Genomic DNA, 16,380 nt, shown 5'->3' on the forward strand with positions numbered 1-16,380 from the left:
CAAAACGTGTTCAGGTGGGTTTTTCCCCGTGAGCGGGGCCTGTGACGAGCAGAGCGTGAATCCGCGATAAGCGCCTGACGTGCATTGTTGCTAAACAAAGGGCTTGATTACACATTCAACTTCGATGTAAGGCTGTCAGGGACACACTGATTAGAAATGTTATGGCGGTTAGCCTGTCAGTTAACTCGTGGTACGTCTAGAACTGAAAAAAACAGCCTTTTTGGCATTTTATAAATCGTTAGTAGTTTAAGAAAAACGTAGTTTAGGAATTAAAAATAAATGAAACATATTCTACTTAGCTGTAAGGAGTGTGGATGACGATTGAACTGCCATGGATAGTGAAATCATGTTTCTATGTAAATGCTATAGATTATTTTTCCGACCCAAATATCGACCAATAGAATTGCACCATTCGACGTCACGTGGTAGGTACATGGTATTATACTGATAATTTTTTGAAAATTTTCTCTGGTCGTTGACGTCAAACTGACAGGTTGAATTCAATTTTGAAATTATTGGCCGACATTTGGGACGGAAAAATAATCTCCCGAATACCACACGAGCTTCAAAATTATCTGGCATTTCCCTCAAGGTTCCCTGCAAACAAATAAAGTCGTCAAGTTTTTCAGGAAAAATCACGAGCGCGAAGCGTTTTTTTAACCTTGACTAAAAACTTGACTCCTTCATTTGTTTGCAACGAACCTATCGGAAAATACCCGATAATTTTGAAGCTCTTGTGGTATTATAAGTGAATATTAAAACATTAACGTACTTTTATTTGCTTAAGTGGTTCTTCTTTTGGTTTGGATCATAACAATCGTGCTTGTAAAATGCTTATATTATTATTATATATTATTATTACTTACCTATATTATATTTTTTTTATCAAAATAAAATGTTTTACATTTACGGAAAATTTTCACAGCTTTTTCAGCAGCCATTTCACTTAGTTTCCTTTAATAGAAGAATACCTAAAAATCCACCTGAGTTCTCAAATAAATCACCAGATCTAAAAAGAACAAATACTAGTTGTATTTTAGCAATTCACAAAATGTTACGGGCGATATTGGTATTACCCTAACGCGCCCGAGCGGAAAATCAAAGGGCTCTTATAAAGTATATGTGACACTATCAAGTGACACTATCAAAGTGTCACTTATTCTTGACTTTACGCGTATTCACTTTTAATTTGCCGAAATTTTCAAGAACTATCAAAAAACGATTCTCTTTTTATAAGAGAATTTTGATATGGCATTATAGTGTATTCAGAATATACTAACAGTACCTTTTGCAATCATAATTTAAATGTAGTACGTTACAATTTTATAAAGAAAAGTAATTTTCAATTTAATAACTATTTTCCACCCGCATGTTTTTCATGCCAACATTTCTGAGAAGGGTATTAGATAGAAATTTATCTCTGTTAAACAGCTTTGTAAATTTTCTATGTAATGTTAACTACAACATTTATTATCTTCACCATTTATAAAAATGTAATAATTATAATAAAATCAATATGTTAACAAATCAATTGGTAAAAATATAGTTTAAGTATTTATATCCTAATCTCAACGATAAGGTAAAAAATTCATAAAGAAATATAACAATTTCAATTCGACTTCTTCAAGAAGCACTTTAGAATCGTCATAACATAGTTCTACCATTTATCTCTTAAGTCCAAAAATAAATTCAATAACTGACCACACAAAAACCATTAATAACACAACACGAGCTACTTTCTCAACTAAAAAAGTCTCCAAGAATATAATCTATGTTTTATTCAACGTAAAAGCGTAGGAGATCACGTGGAGCGTCACGCAAAATGTCACGAAGGCGGCAACAGATGGTCAGCAAGTGCGTGACAATACTATACATACATAGTAATATAATATCTGTTAGTGTACCCAGTAGAACTTTGAAGCGTTGTTTTTACAGGACACATAAGTTGGAGAAACTCATTCGGTTTTTGGGACGTCGGTTAAAAAGTGGTTTACAGCCTGTTATCAGACCTTTGGAATCTTAGATGATCTAAATTCAGAATAGACTAACAGGAAACTTAATATTAATAATGTGCAAATTATTAAATACAAGCTATTCGCCCGCGTCTTCGCCCGCGTTTTCAAAGGAAAACCCGCATTGTTCCCGTTCCCGTGGGATTTCCTGGATAAACCTATCCTATGTGTTAATCCAAGTTACCCTCTATAATATGCTAAATTTCATTATAATCGGTTCAGTAGTTTATGCGTGAAAACCATACATACATACAAACCTTTCCTCTTTATAATATAAGTATGTATAGACTAGTATAGATGACATGGAAATATTAAACTATTAATTACCTTGAAAAAAAAACGAAAAATTCTAGAGCTGAGTGCTGACTGTGTGGTAATACTCATATCGAAATTAATACCCAGTTGACGGGACAAGACGTAGGTTAGATTCCACATCTGCAATTACCAAGTCTGTAAACTGTACCAAATGTAGCGTACATTTTAGCGTACGGATTATTTAGTACAGATTCTAACAATCAAAATAGTAGGAATTTACTTGTGTCCCTTTCCATTATTAAGTCGATAACATATACAAATTATTTGTCAGGTATTATCTAACATGGTCGCGGAAGAATTCTAACAAATACCCGCGGCCCCATCATTAAAGCGGCTCGACGGAACACAGTGGGGTTTTAGTCAGTAAGAATCCGACATAACCCACGGCTCCTTCCCCGGGGGACGTGGGTATCTTTGGAAGATTTCCCCACTATAAAAAAAAGGTATTATCTTTATCTAACATTAGTAATTTCAGTCAAAAGACCCTACCCTCTAAATATTAAAGATAACACAGCCTAGTATTTAGCTGGACCTAACATTAAATTTTAACACCCATAACGTATGAAATGAGACACCGGCCCTAATGGCGTAGTTAAAATTATCTTCTAACATTGAGTTTTAGTAAAACAGGCAGGTATGTATGATCAGAATTAATACATGTATTGTTACAATTGCTCTGTGTTTTGTTTCATTGTAGGATTCGGTATATATTATACTGGTTTTTGTTGTGAAGTTGAAGAGGTTTCCTGGAGGTTAAATATAGATATGTCTTTATGTTAGCTTCTATAAAAAGACAGGATACGCTTTATTTCTTTAAAAAAGTATGTCCTGTTTAAATCAATCTGTAGTTTTGTGGTGAAAATTTAATTTATTTATTAAACAGTAATACAATGAGTTAGTTAAGAATAAAAAATCTTATAATTATGTAAAAATCTAGAACATAATATTATAATCAAAATTAATAAACCTCAGTCGAAAAAAATGTTAATGTTGTCCGAAAATTAATGTTTAGCCTAACCTTAATCTATTTATTTATTTATAGACATAGATGTTTGCTCTGTGTCTGGGTGTTAATTATAGGTATGTATTTAAAATTATATAATATGTATATTTATCAGCCATCTGGTTGCCATAACACAAGCGAAAGCTTAGTATGGGATCAGATCGTTCCGTGTGTGAAAATTGTCCTGAAATATTTAATTTATTTATTTATTTATTAGGACTCACAGTAACATAGCTGTAGGTATACAAACCCTTAAAACGTAACCCAATGCAAGCTAACTTATTTAAAGCCCCCAAAACATAATGAAGGGATGTTTGAAGACAATACGTAAAAGGCACACGGAATTTTAATCCTAAACGTTTCGCAATTTAGATTTGTCGCGTATACGTGGACGGAATAACATTTTAATACAAATACCCGAAACACGAATTCAGACCTTCATTTATTTATTACTAGCTGTGCTTCGCGGTTTTACCCGCAGTGCTCCGCTCCTGTTGGTCTTAGCGAGATGATATATAGCCTTCCTCGATAAATGGGCTAACTAACACCGAAATAATTTTTCAAATCGAACCAGTAGTTCCCGATATTAGCGCGTTCAAACAAACAAACTCTTCAGCTTTATAATATTAGTACCTATAGATATTATTTTCCCGACGTTTAGCACACTTTGCAGCTCGCTTTAAAATCCGTTAGAAATATTTAATTTCTAAATGTATAATACCTACTGGCGTAAAATTAGACACTAGAAAATACAAAGATGAGATTTAAAGAAACAATGTTCATATTGATCTTAATTTTGTAATTGCTGTAAGCGACAATTCAAAGTTTAATGAGCTTTTATTCTATTGCGCGATGGGAAATTGAATTTTTGTAAATTTGTTAGAACTTGTAACGTTTGTACAAATTGAGGTTGATTGGTGTTTGAAAATATATTTTAACTAGCAGTTGTTTGCAGCTTCGTCCACGTGGCGAAAATTTCATGGTACCTTTTACCCCCTTTTTTATCTCCTTGGGGGTAGATTTGATATAATGATATAAATATTTATGATACAACATTTTATCCTTTTTTTTATTCCCTTGTGAGGTAGATTTTATCGAATTCCTTAATTAGGGGATGCCTGCATCATAGCCACGGCTATCTGCATGCCAAATTTAAGAACTGTATAAGTATTTCATAATTGTATAAGTATTTTATAAAAAATGATGTTATTTTTAATATTTAATTAAAAAGAGGTTCAATCTTTAGTGAAATGGTGGAACTTAAAAATCATTAAAATCTTCGAATATCTCCTTAAAATTTTTCCTTCTTTCGAAATAAGTAATCATTATTGCCTATTCTTTAAAAAATTATTGTTACTATATACCTAACAACGAAACGAGAATAATTTTCTTAAATAAATAACTTCACATCAAAAGAATTTCAAAGAAAGATAAACTTTTGCAAATAAAATATGTACGTTAAACTCTTGTAAAACTAATCTTTGGGTAATCTTAGTTCGGAAAAGATAATAAACTTCAACTATACGTCTAAGACCTAGGTCTCCAAATTCTTTATTAGTTTGCTAATAAAATATTTGCAACTTTGGGAGTACATTTTGAGTTTTTTATAAGTTCCAATGCGAATTATTTATTTCATCGAAAGTTGGATTGAGAATAAAGTTATATTTTGTGACTAGCTGTGCCCCGTATTGATCTGCTCCTGTTGGTCTTAGCGTGATGATATAATATAGCCTATTGCCTTCTCGATAAATAATTCCAGGAATTTATTCACGTTACCTTCTTCAGTAACACGAATAAACTTTCTATAAAATCCTTTAATTTTAATTACTTAGGAACATACAAGGTTAATAACTTACATACTCAAATAACATCATAAAAATATATTATATTACATGAATTTGATAAATGGATCAAATAAATGTAATTTTAATCAATGTTCTGGTGTAGCAAAAAGTACAACTAAGGACAAGTGGAGCAGCACTTAGTAGCATGAAACTAATTGAACAGTTTGACTTAATACTTAGAAGATGCGTTATGACCATAAAATCTACCCCATTTCCTACGGAACAAGCTTCAAAAATCATCTCATATTAACTTGAATATAAAAGCAAAGGCTCACAAAACATTCTCCCCAAAGATATCTATAATTGTAAAATTAGAGGCCCTTATCTCAAAACCGCACGCTATATTATTCGCAATGGAAAATACGGGGGAGTCAACAAAGCAAAAAATTAGGTTTAGGAACATAGAAGGGAAAATCAACGGAGCGGTACACCTCACAATACGGGGTGTACAGTGTACACTGTACAATCGTGAAAGAAAACACTATTGTGGAGTTATTTCGGATTTAATAATGCTTTTTGACATACGTGTACGGTGAAGGAAGGGTTATCAGTAAATGGTTTGATCGTTAATCTTTGCCAGCCTTATCTCTGAACATCATTTAAATTGGCAAAAAGTATCATGCACCACATTATCGTTATTATTTATTACGTTACTCTTATGGCATTTTTTGAAGTATACATTTTATATTCTTAATCTTCCTATGTTAAGAGCGCATATTCAATTTAACGCAAGTCAAAATCTCCGCGATCTATTACGATAGATCGCGGCTTGCGCTATCCTTTTACTATGAACAGCATAGGTCCACAGGAGAGCGCCGAGCAACATGTAGTAATTCATGTTTGTAAGATAAGTGGTTGATGGACAATCTGGTTTGAAAAATCACATATTTGAGCCAAACAGCGCACGGACCGCGTACACGGCCTTAGCTATAATGCAGAAACAATTTGATATAATTTAAGGATATTAAAAATTCTGCCTACCTGGTTTACCTAATTGGTAACTCACGTTAATGTGTCTACAATATGCAGGATAAATGTGTAACTCTCTCTCTTCAGCCTTTCTCCGTCCCCTGTTGAACATAGGCCTCTCCTAAGGCACGCCATTGGGCTCGGTTTTCAGCTTTTCGCCGCCATTCTGTACTAGCAATCCCGCGTACGATCAAAATGTCTACGATCCTAACTAATATTATGGAAGCAAAAGTAGCTCTGTCTGTTTTTCGGTCTGTCTGTCTTTTTCTTCTTTATGGCCCAACTGATCAACCGATTTAGTCGAAATTAGGTACAGAGATAGTTTGTTAAACCTAAACAATTATATCACGGGAACGGGAATAGTGCCTACTTCCTTAAACAACGCGGGCGTAGACGCGGACGGAAATCTAGTATTTTATATGTTAAAGTCACTCGTATATACAGTTTCAAGTGTGAACATCAAGTCAGGCTGTCTCAGCAAGAGCTGTGACTTCGTAAAAAGGACCTAATGGAAAACCGTGATACGTTCCGTGCAAACATCGATTAATTCGACTCTCGAACCCTTTCAGAATCGTGAAAACTTTTGTATACAAAGTTTATCTTCACGTATTTTTTTCTGTGTATATTTCAGGTATATGACGTTGAATAATTTTATAAATGACAATTTTGAGGCATAGAAAAAGTGGATCATGAGGCGGGATTCGAATCTTCGTCTTACGACTTACCGTGGCAATGTTTTGGATCAACAATGATATTATAAATGAGTTTGTCAAATCTATTTACGTGCACAATAGCTTCCAAACGATACACGTGTATACAAAATAATATAAAAAAATAAAAACAGAAAATAACAACTCAACCCCGTTACATGATAAATTTTAAAATGTCGTAAACTTTTATATTAATTAACCTATATAGCAGTTTGACTATTCTCAACTACGATATGAACTTTTATTACATGCTAGATGCAATGAATTTAAAAAGGAACTATTTCCTTAGAGCCTATGCTCTACACATTAATTAACAAAAAGTCAGTCGTACAAGTAAAAATTATAAGAATAAATAAATCTGAATTCAGATAAAATCTTCTTAATTCAGAAACTTAAAGCCTTTTCTCTTTTATTTTCTTCAATAACAAAAATAAACACTGGCCACTATAAGACAGGTATTTAATTGCAAAGTTCAGTCCACGGCCAATTAGTTCTTCCCAACAGTTAATTGATACCGTAGGAAATATTATTTCAATTAGCGAACTTGCTCAGAAAGCCATTAGTTTGTTGAAACTGGCTTTAACGGACGTAAACATTATTGCGTTATTATTTTTAAGACAAAATATGTAATGATTTGGACAGTTTTGTTGTAGTAAAAAGTTAGGTTTTTCAAAGTAGGATAAAAAAGGTATTTTTTTTATTCTATTATTAACTACTAGCTGTGCTCTGCGATTTTACCCGCAGTGCTCCGCTCCTGTTGGTCTTAGCGAGATGAATATAGCCTATAACCGTCCTCGATAAATAGGGTATGTAACACTGAAACAATTTTTCAAATCGGACCAGTAGTTCCCGAGATTTATAATATTATTATAGATAAATAAATAAAATATAAATAAATAAATCATTTATTGCATAAAAACATGGTACATACCAAATCGGTCCAGTCCTTCTCGAATTTTCGGAAGACAATCGAACATAAACTATATGAATAATATAGATTGCTATAAATTTTCTAACAATTTAAATTTCCATCCGTCACACAAAACACTATTTATGATTTAGCTGGATAACCCTTCGAATTACCATATTGAGCGGGCAGTTCAGATCAACTATTTAAATCAGGGATTGCCTCATAAAAACTCAAGCTTACGTACGGCCCTTTATACCGCTATAAAAATTCTGATATACAGTTACGTGGAAAACCCTCCAAATGGAAAAACTTCCGAAGTATTCAATGTTGACCTGGTTTGATGCAAAACTCATTGGTTTAGTTGATTAAAAATGTTTTGGTGTGTTTATGTTCCTTTATTAAAGTGAAACTTTTATTACATCGTCTCAAACTTTTTGGTCTGTGTAGCGCATGTCGCGTGTATCACGGCTGCCGAGTAGGTATACCTACTCGGCAGCCGACCGTCACCCGACATGCGCTACACAAAGCAGTGTTCGGAACCGTTCGAACAGTTTCACTTTTACCGTGGTTTCATAAAACCACACAACATTTTTTTATTTTCTGGTATGGGGAATCATTGTCGAGATTTTGTTGTTCAGTTCGTGAAATGGATGAATTATATGAATGCATTGTAGTACAAGTTTAGAGCTATTGTTTGAAGCTTTAGAAAAGCAAAAGGTCAGAACGTTTTCTATAAATACCCTCTTTTGTTTTTCTACTCCAGTTAGAACTCAAAAGGTTTTAAATCAACATCTTTTTAACATCCCACTTCTTCGAATCTAATTAATTTATTTATTTTATTTTATTACTAGCTTTCCGCCCGCGGCTTCGCCCGCGTTTTCAAAGAAAAACACGCATAGTTCCCGTTCCCGTGGGATTTCCGGAATGAAACCTACCCTATGTGTTAATCCAAGTTACTCTCTATATGTGTGCTAAATTTCATTGTAATCTTTTCAGTAGTATTTGCGTGCGTGAAGAGTAACAAACACACACACACACACATCCTCACAAACTTTCGCATTTATAATATTAGTAGGATTTATATCAGGCAGCATTGTTAGTAGTATTGTTAGTAGTACTTATTCTGTGTTAGTAAAACTACATAAACTATTTCTTTTCAAACTAAGAAGCAAGGTAATAATGAGTTTTAGTCGTTGCTCTTTTATTTATGAAATATCAAACAATGTAAATCAAGCACCAACATTCTCATGAATGGTTCCAAGAATATGCACTAGATATATAGGTAACCTGGATTCAAGACTTCCCAGTTCCTTAGCTGCATTGTGTTCATAAATGCAAACAATGGGCTTCAGAGCAACGCAAAAGTAGCCTTTTGAGATAAACCAAGTCTTCACTGCAATGACTCAATGGTTAAGACAATGTATGCTTTTAATAAGAACAATATAGTTGAGAAGAAAGGAATGCGCTGTATTATTGTAATATCCTTTAGATTTTTTCTAGTCTAGTCTAGTCTAGGAACTAGGATAAGACTCTTAAAGGAATGTCCTATAAATAATATTGAAACACAAAAATATAGTTATTAGATCCTAGAGGTTTGTTGAAAAGGTTTGTGAAATTATGTAATAATGTTATTTTTGATGTCTAGAAAATGAATTTTTCCATCAAATTTAATTAAGTCCATCTTAAGAAATACGATCCTATTATATACGCTCCTTGCTTTAAACAACAGAAAATGAATGCCTTCATTGTTTCAAAAAATATGTACTTATATTATTATCTCTTATTAAAAGTTTATACAAACGAAAATACTCCTACACCCAAAAGATGTTTACCATCTCAAGAAAATAACAACATTTTCTCTATTGTACTTAATAATAGCGAAAAACTATTCAAAAGCCAAATAAAACCTTAAAACGTTAACACATGTTGCTTAACGGGCGTCTAAAATTTAATAAGACCTGCACCATCTGGCCAAATAAAGCCTATAGCAGGCGAAATTCATAAAACGGTTAATACTTAGGTCGCATTTTGGAAGACAACGTCCTGAGAGCGGAAGCGATAGCGGGGGCGGAAAAATACCTTTGTATGTAGCCATAAGTGATGAAGATCACTAAATTACAGCCATTGAAGTGTTAAATACAATTACATTACATAGGTACAAAGATTACAATATTGTAACGATGGAACGCGGTTTTTGTTGAATTTAATATTTTGGTTTTATGACAAGGCATCGCCCCGGAATAGCGAGAGACGCGGGTTGGAATTCCGCCTCGTCGTCAATTTTTTTCTATTCTTTAAAATTTTTAAATAGGGTTTATCAAACTAAATCTTCAGTTATCATGTTATCATAGTCCAAACGAATATGAATTCATTTAGATAACTTCTATAAAAGCGTTTTTAATAAAAATTCGAGTTTATAACAGTTAGGTACTGACAAATCTGATTGTGGATGCAATTCAAGAACAATTATTCTTTTTCATTTCCCAACATTTATTATAAAATGTATGGTATGTAGACAAACTTACTACTTTTTGTCGTTTAATTAATACTTCTATACTAAATTTATAAATTTATACTTCTATATTATTTTAATCTTTTTCTCTTCTTTTAAAATGTAACTAGCTCATAATAGTTTAAATTATAAAACTCTTTCCTACGTTTATCGCTTCTGTCGCCAGTGTGTACACACCCTTACTACCGCGTCTGTACACGTCTTTATGGGCGGCGTCGGAGCAGAATTCAAAATTAGACTCTGCCCAATTTAGATATTTTATTGTGAACGTATTCGTAAGGGGTTCGGGAGGTTTACGATGGCACTCGGTACAGATATCTGATAATTAAAACTGACCTTTCTTGCAATGTTTTAGTAAAGATGAGGGGTGTGATTTCTATTTCTCTTTTTAGCGTTTTATTGGCTACTAGCTGTGCCCTGTGGTTTTCCCCGCATTGCTCCGCTCCTGTTGATCTCGTGATCATATATAGCATTTACATTTATCCATAGCCTTCCTCGATAAATAGACACCGAAATAATATTTCAGATCGGACCAGTAGTTTCAGAGATAAGCGCGTTCAAACAAACTCTTCAGCTTTATTATATTATTAGTATAGATGTGTCGACACAATTCTCTGAATGGTGCATGTGAAATTTGTCGACGCAAAGCTATACAACTTTCCGATAACATCCAACAATTCCTTCTTGCACAACTGTAACAAAAGTACTTTTTAATTAAATTATTCATAATATTTTAAAAATACTTGTGGCCTATACAAGATATACAGGGTGTCCCACTATTGGTATACTAAGCGCGAAGGAACTTGTAGTTTTGCATACACTGATCACGTAAAAAATACTTTAAAAAAAAATTACGTCCAAAATTTTTTGCTAAATTTTTCCTGAAAATCCATGTTTTCTTCTCTAGCTTCGCGCAGCCGGCATATACCGCTTCTCTAATATGAGCATTTTATCTATGAAAACATAATCTTAAACGATAGCTCACGTGCTGGTGGCAAAGTTGGGCGGGTTGCTTGTTATGGGTGTACACATAGAGTTTTAAGAATTCATCTATTTGAAAAAAAAATGCGTCTGGAATTTTTTAATTATTTTTTACGTACTCAGCGTATGCAAAACTATAACCTCCTTTGAGCTTAGTATACCAACAGTGGGACACCCTGTATAGATAGATATTTTGTATACATTCAACCCAAAGACAAATATTTCTTAGGGTTGTGTAAATGTTTTCTCCTAAAATATTCCCCACTATTTTTCGTACAATAAAAGTAAAAACAACGAATCAAATTAACCCAATTGCTGTCAAAACAATATTGCTCCAAATCCCCCAACACCAGACAATACTTTTAATTTTATTACCGCCCAATAGTTCCATGTTATCGAATAAACACAGTTAATTTGATTGACACTAAAAGTACACTTAAATAACGGTATTACAGAAGTTGGTAAGTTATTCCCTTCAAGTTGAGATGATACATTTTTACTACGCCCAGATAAAAGTTTTGTATCTTGGGAAGCTTATAAATTCAGCTGTATTGATGTTCTGGAGATTTGTTTTTGAAATTACGAAAGGAATATAAACTTGGGAAAATAACTCTACTCAATTTTCTTTCGTTTAAACAAGTAATTGACTATTGGACTTGATTATCAACGTTTCAGATGTTGAGGCCTTACAGCAGTTGTCAATCACTTTTCTGTCCCTATGTATGCTTAAATCTTTAAAACTACGCAACGGATTTTGATGCGGTATTTTGTAATAGATAGAGTGATTCAAGAGGAAGGTTTGAGTATATAATTTATTAGGTTTTAGACAAAGCGGGCGAAGCCGCTGGCGGAAAGCTAGTAATACAATAAAACACATATCAAACTAACAACACCTCTCCTTATAACCAGGGATAAGAATGAAAACTAATTTCAGTTAAATTACTAAAAACCTTAAGATATTTCCAAGCAGCAGGTGTAAGCAGATATAAAAACCAATCTCTAAACAATAAACTGTTCTTAAACCTTATACCAAAAGATTTAGAAACACAAGTATTTAAAACGAAATGAAAAAAAATAATTGTCTGTAAAGTCGGTTTACTGACGATAGTTGAACGTCACAACGACCGATTGTGCTTCTTTGTCGCTCGTTCCGCGCTCTTGCTTGCACTTCAAGCCTTACATGGAACGCCTCAGAGCGAGGTAACGCCGCATGAGTCATGTTTTTTCGTGCGTGCAGCCGGCTTTATCGAATTATAAGACGTTGTCACGTCAAAAAATTCAAAAACATTTATCTATGTTAGTATCTAAAATATCGTTTACATCTCTGTACATAAGCTTCGTTATCAATTCAACAATATCTCCGAAGTCTGCACAATTCTGTATGAAGCTAGTTTGCAAAACAATATTCACGCGACTCAAGAAATTCGCGTGATGGAAAAATAATATAAGCGATATATAAAACACTCACGTATGCTGACTCAGCGTTTCATAGTTTGCTTTCTGTATTCATGTTCATGTAGACTAGGAGATGGTGACCAATTTTGTAGAGCCGGTTTGTGCATTTTATTCATAAAAAATTGATTTTGTACTGGCTTATAAGAAAGGAAGTCGGCAAATATTAATGTAGAGTTACCTTGTTATTATTTTACTAGAAATGTAATGTTTTTCTTTGTCATTTTCTAACCAAAATGGGGATAGACTTGAAAAATGATACTTTCAACACCATTTTGGCAACACAATATATTCTATGTTTTGCTATAATAAGTTAATTAACGGTTATTGAGTAATTACTTTAATGTTATCTTTGATGTTTTCTATAATGTTTTCTGAATTACCAACAAGTCTCTTGACAATTTAGCAATATTTTCTCTTCATCAACTCCTATTCCACTACCCTTGAGTACTACACCTTCATACACGGTTCAGTCAACGCGGCGCGTGTACAGATTATCACAACCCATAGCTATACTCTATACTCTATACCTTATAGTCTATGGTTTCTATAGAAAAACCACAAACAAAGATTTTGATTGTACGCGAATTTCGGACTTTCCTTCCTTCAATTTGATTGGTTCGAAAAATGCACACCTCAATGGCTCTTAATAAAACATTGGTTTGATTTTAATACACGCATGACCGGAATAGTGATTAAATTTAGTGTTTTATTCAATATCGCGATATGAATGCGTTGCGCAAATAATAACTACAGTTTTTTGGACGTTTTTATTTCGTTTCATGCGATAACAATATTCGGAGTGCTTTTTGGAATATTTTTGGGTAGTGATGATAATCTAGACTTTAGTACATTTGCAATTTGAGGTATAAAATGATAAATATTCACCCATTGAGCCCCGAACGGCCCGATCGGGCCACGACACAATAGATTTTCTATTGTGTCTGTGATTCCGGGGCGTAGGGCTTTGGAAAGGCGTAGTCACACGTTACATATATCTACCGTAGCACTTTGACAACGTGTGACTACGCCTTTCCAAACATGAAAATTTATCTCTACATAGTGGAATTCTGAAAATCTTGTTTTATACTTTTTCAACGTCGTTTTTTGTCGTAGTTGGGTTTTAGTTGTTTAACTTTTTATTATTTGTACTATTTTGGTGTTAAAGTGTATTTTTGGCGCATAATATTGACAAAAGTTAAATTGATGAACTAATAAAGAAGCTATGAACGAAAAGATGTGAATTATATGCAATCAGCCCATGAATACAGGTAAAGTCACAAGTAAATGCTAGGAATATATATATATATTCAAAATGTGCAAGTAAAAAGCTTTCAAATGATACCAAACACGGCATATTTATCTTAACTTTATTTTTTTACTCTGTATGTTTTGTCCGCTAGAGGGCGCCACATTAGATTTTGTGAAACCTCATATAGCCTATAACCAGCGGACAATTAAAACGCTTCTAATGATATGTCATTTGTCGAATTCTAATAAGTAGTTTAGAAGTTTCGAGGGAACAGATGAACATACATACATACATACATATATACATACATACATACATACATACATAGCCTGTCAAAATCATAACCCTCCTTTTGCTTTGCCGTAGTCGGGTAATAAACATTACTTGTATTAGTTGAAGTAATTATTTGCACGCCCACAAAGTGAACTGAAAACTATTATCCGTTTTTTTTTTTTTTTTTTTTTTTTGTGGTGTCTCTCAATGTTAGCCAGAAGGGCTTCTACATTTTAACGCGGACGCGGGGGTGAACTGAAGGTTCACCCTGGTAGCGACATGCACAAGGGCGTCCCCCCTTGACGGGGACCACGAACCTCGGCTTGAGCTGTCGCTTGAGTGGAGGAGGCCAGAAGGGCCCTAATCGGACGGGACTATTATCTGTGTGAGTATTAAAAAAACATTTACTGTTACAAATGCATTTATTCCAACAAAATAAAATTATTTGAATTAAAATTAATATTTATCGTCTTAAAATACAGTGATTCCATAAAAAATAAGCGATTTTCATCCCTCGATATAACACTATTCCTCGATATCAATGCATCTATCCATACTAATATCATAAATGTGAAAGTAACTCTGTCTGTCTGTCTGTTACTCAATCACGCCTAAACTACTGAACCAATTTGCATGAAATTTGGTATGTAGATATTTTGATACCCGAGAAAGGACATAGGCTACCTTTTATTGCGAAATATGTACCACGGGCGAAGCCGGGGCGGACCACTAGTTCACCATAAAGTGATATTGGCGTAAACGATTATCTAAATCAAATACATCACGTGCGAGATTCGCATAAATTAAGCCTTCTAGATCTCCATAACAGCATCTGTGACGTCAGCATAAACATAAGCTAACGCTATCTGTTTGATTAATATGATAAACTAGATTTCCGCCCGCGGCTTCGCCCGCGTTTGCAAAGGAAAACCCGCATAGTTCCCGTTCCCGTGGGATTTCCGGGATAAAAACTATCCTTTGTGCTAATCCAAGTTACCCTCTATATGTGGGCTAAATTTCATCGTAATCGGTTCAGTAGTTTTTACGTGAAAGAGTAACAAACATCCATACATACATACATCCATACATCCTTACAAACTTTCGCCTTTATAATATATATATATATACTAGCTGTTGCCCGCGACTTCGTCCGCGATTACGTCGTTTTTCGTCATTCGTCGTTTAAAAAAAATACGTGACACTTTATTTTTTAATGTTCTTAATTGTCTCTTATAAAAATAAACTACATTAAAATTGAATACTCTGATAAGAAAATCTTAAAATCGGAGGACATCGTAAATCTGAGGAAAACATGAATTTGATTTAAATTCTACATTACTTAGTAATTCAAATAATAATCTAAATTAAATGTAGATTAACAGTTTGAGCGCATCATTATACAGGGTGTAATCGGTAAGTGTGCACAGGCGATTTTTCCGTAAGTATCACAGATAACAAAAAACTTTAAACTGATATCGAAAGTACTTAACCTAATGAGTAAAATGGCGGTAATAAATTTTTAAAAATAAATCGAGAAATATCAAAAAAAATATCTTAAAACCCTCCCATACATTAAGTATGAAATATGAATATCCCATATACCTACATTTAATATGAAAGATTTTAGCTTTCTTTTTCTTTTTTTGTAAATGTCTGGAAAATCCCCGGGAAATGCTCGGAAAATCCCCGGAAAAGCCTGGGAAATTCCCGGAAAATAACCGGAAAATGCCTGGGAAATGCTCGGAAAATGCGTGAAAATGTCCGGAAAATATTCGGGAAATGCTCGGAAGATTCCCGGGAAATGTCTGGAAAATCCCCGGAAAATGCCAGGGAAATGTCCGGAAAATGCTCGGAAAATCCCCGGAAAAGCCTGGGAAATTCCCGGAAAATAACCGGAAAATGCCTGGGAAATGCTCGGAAAATGCGTGGAAATTTCCGGAAAAACCGTGGGAAAATCCCCGGAAAATGTCTGGAAAATCCCCCGGAAAATGCCAGAGAAATGCTCGGAAAATCCCCGGAAAATGTCTGGAAAATCCCCGGGAAATGCTCGGAATATCCTGGGAAATTCCCGGAAAATAACCGGAAAATGCCTGGGAAATGCTCGGAAAATGCGTGAAAATGTCCGGAAAATATCCGGGAAATGCTCG

Source organism: Colias eurytheme, chromosome 18 (assembly GCF_061535395.1).
Source record: "Colias eurytheme isolate Ceu_HAF_F1 chromosome 18, ilColEury1 Martin Lab GWU primary, whole genome shotgun sequence".
In the NCBI taxonomy this organism is placed as follows: domain Eukaryota; kingdom Metazoa; phylum Arthropoda; class Insecta; order Lepidoptera; family Pieridae; genus Colias; species Colias eurytheme.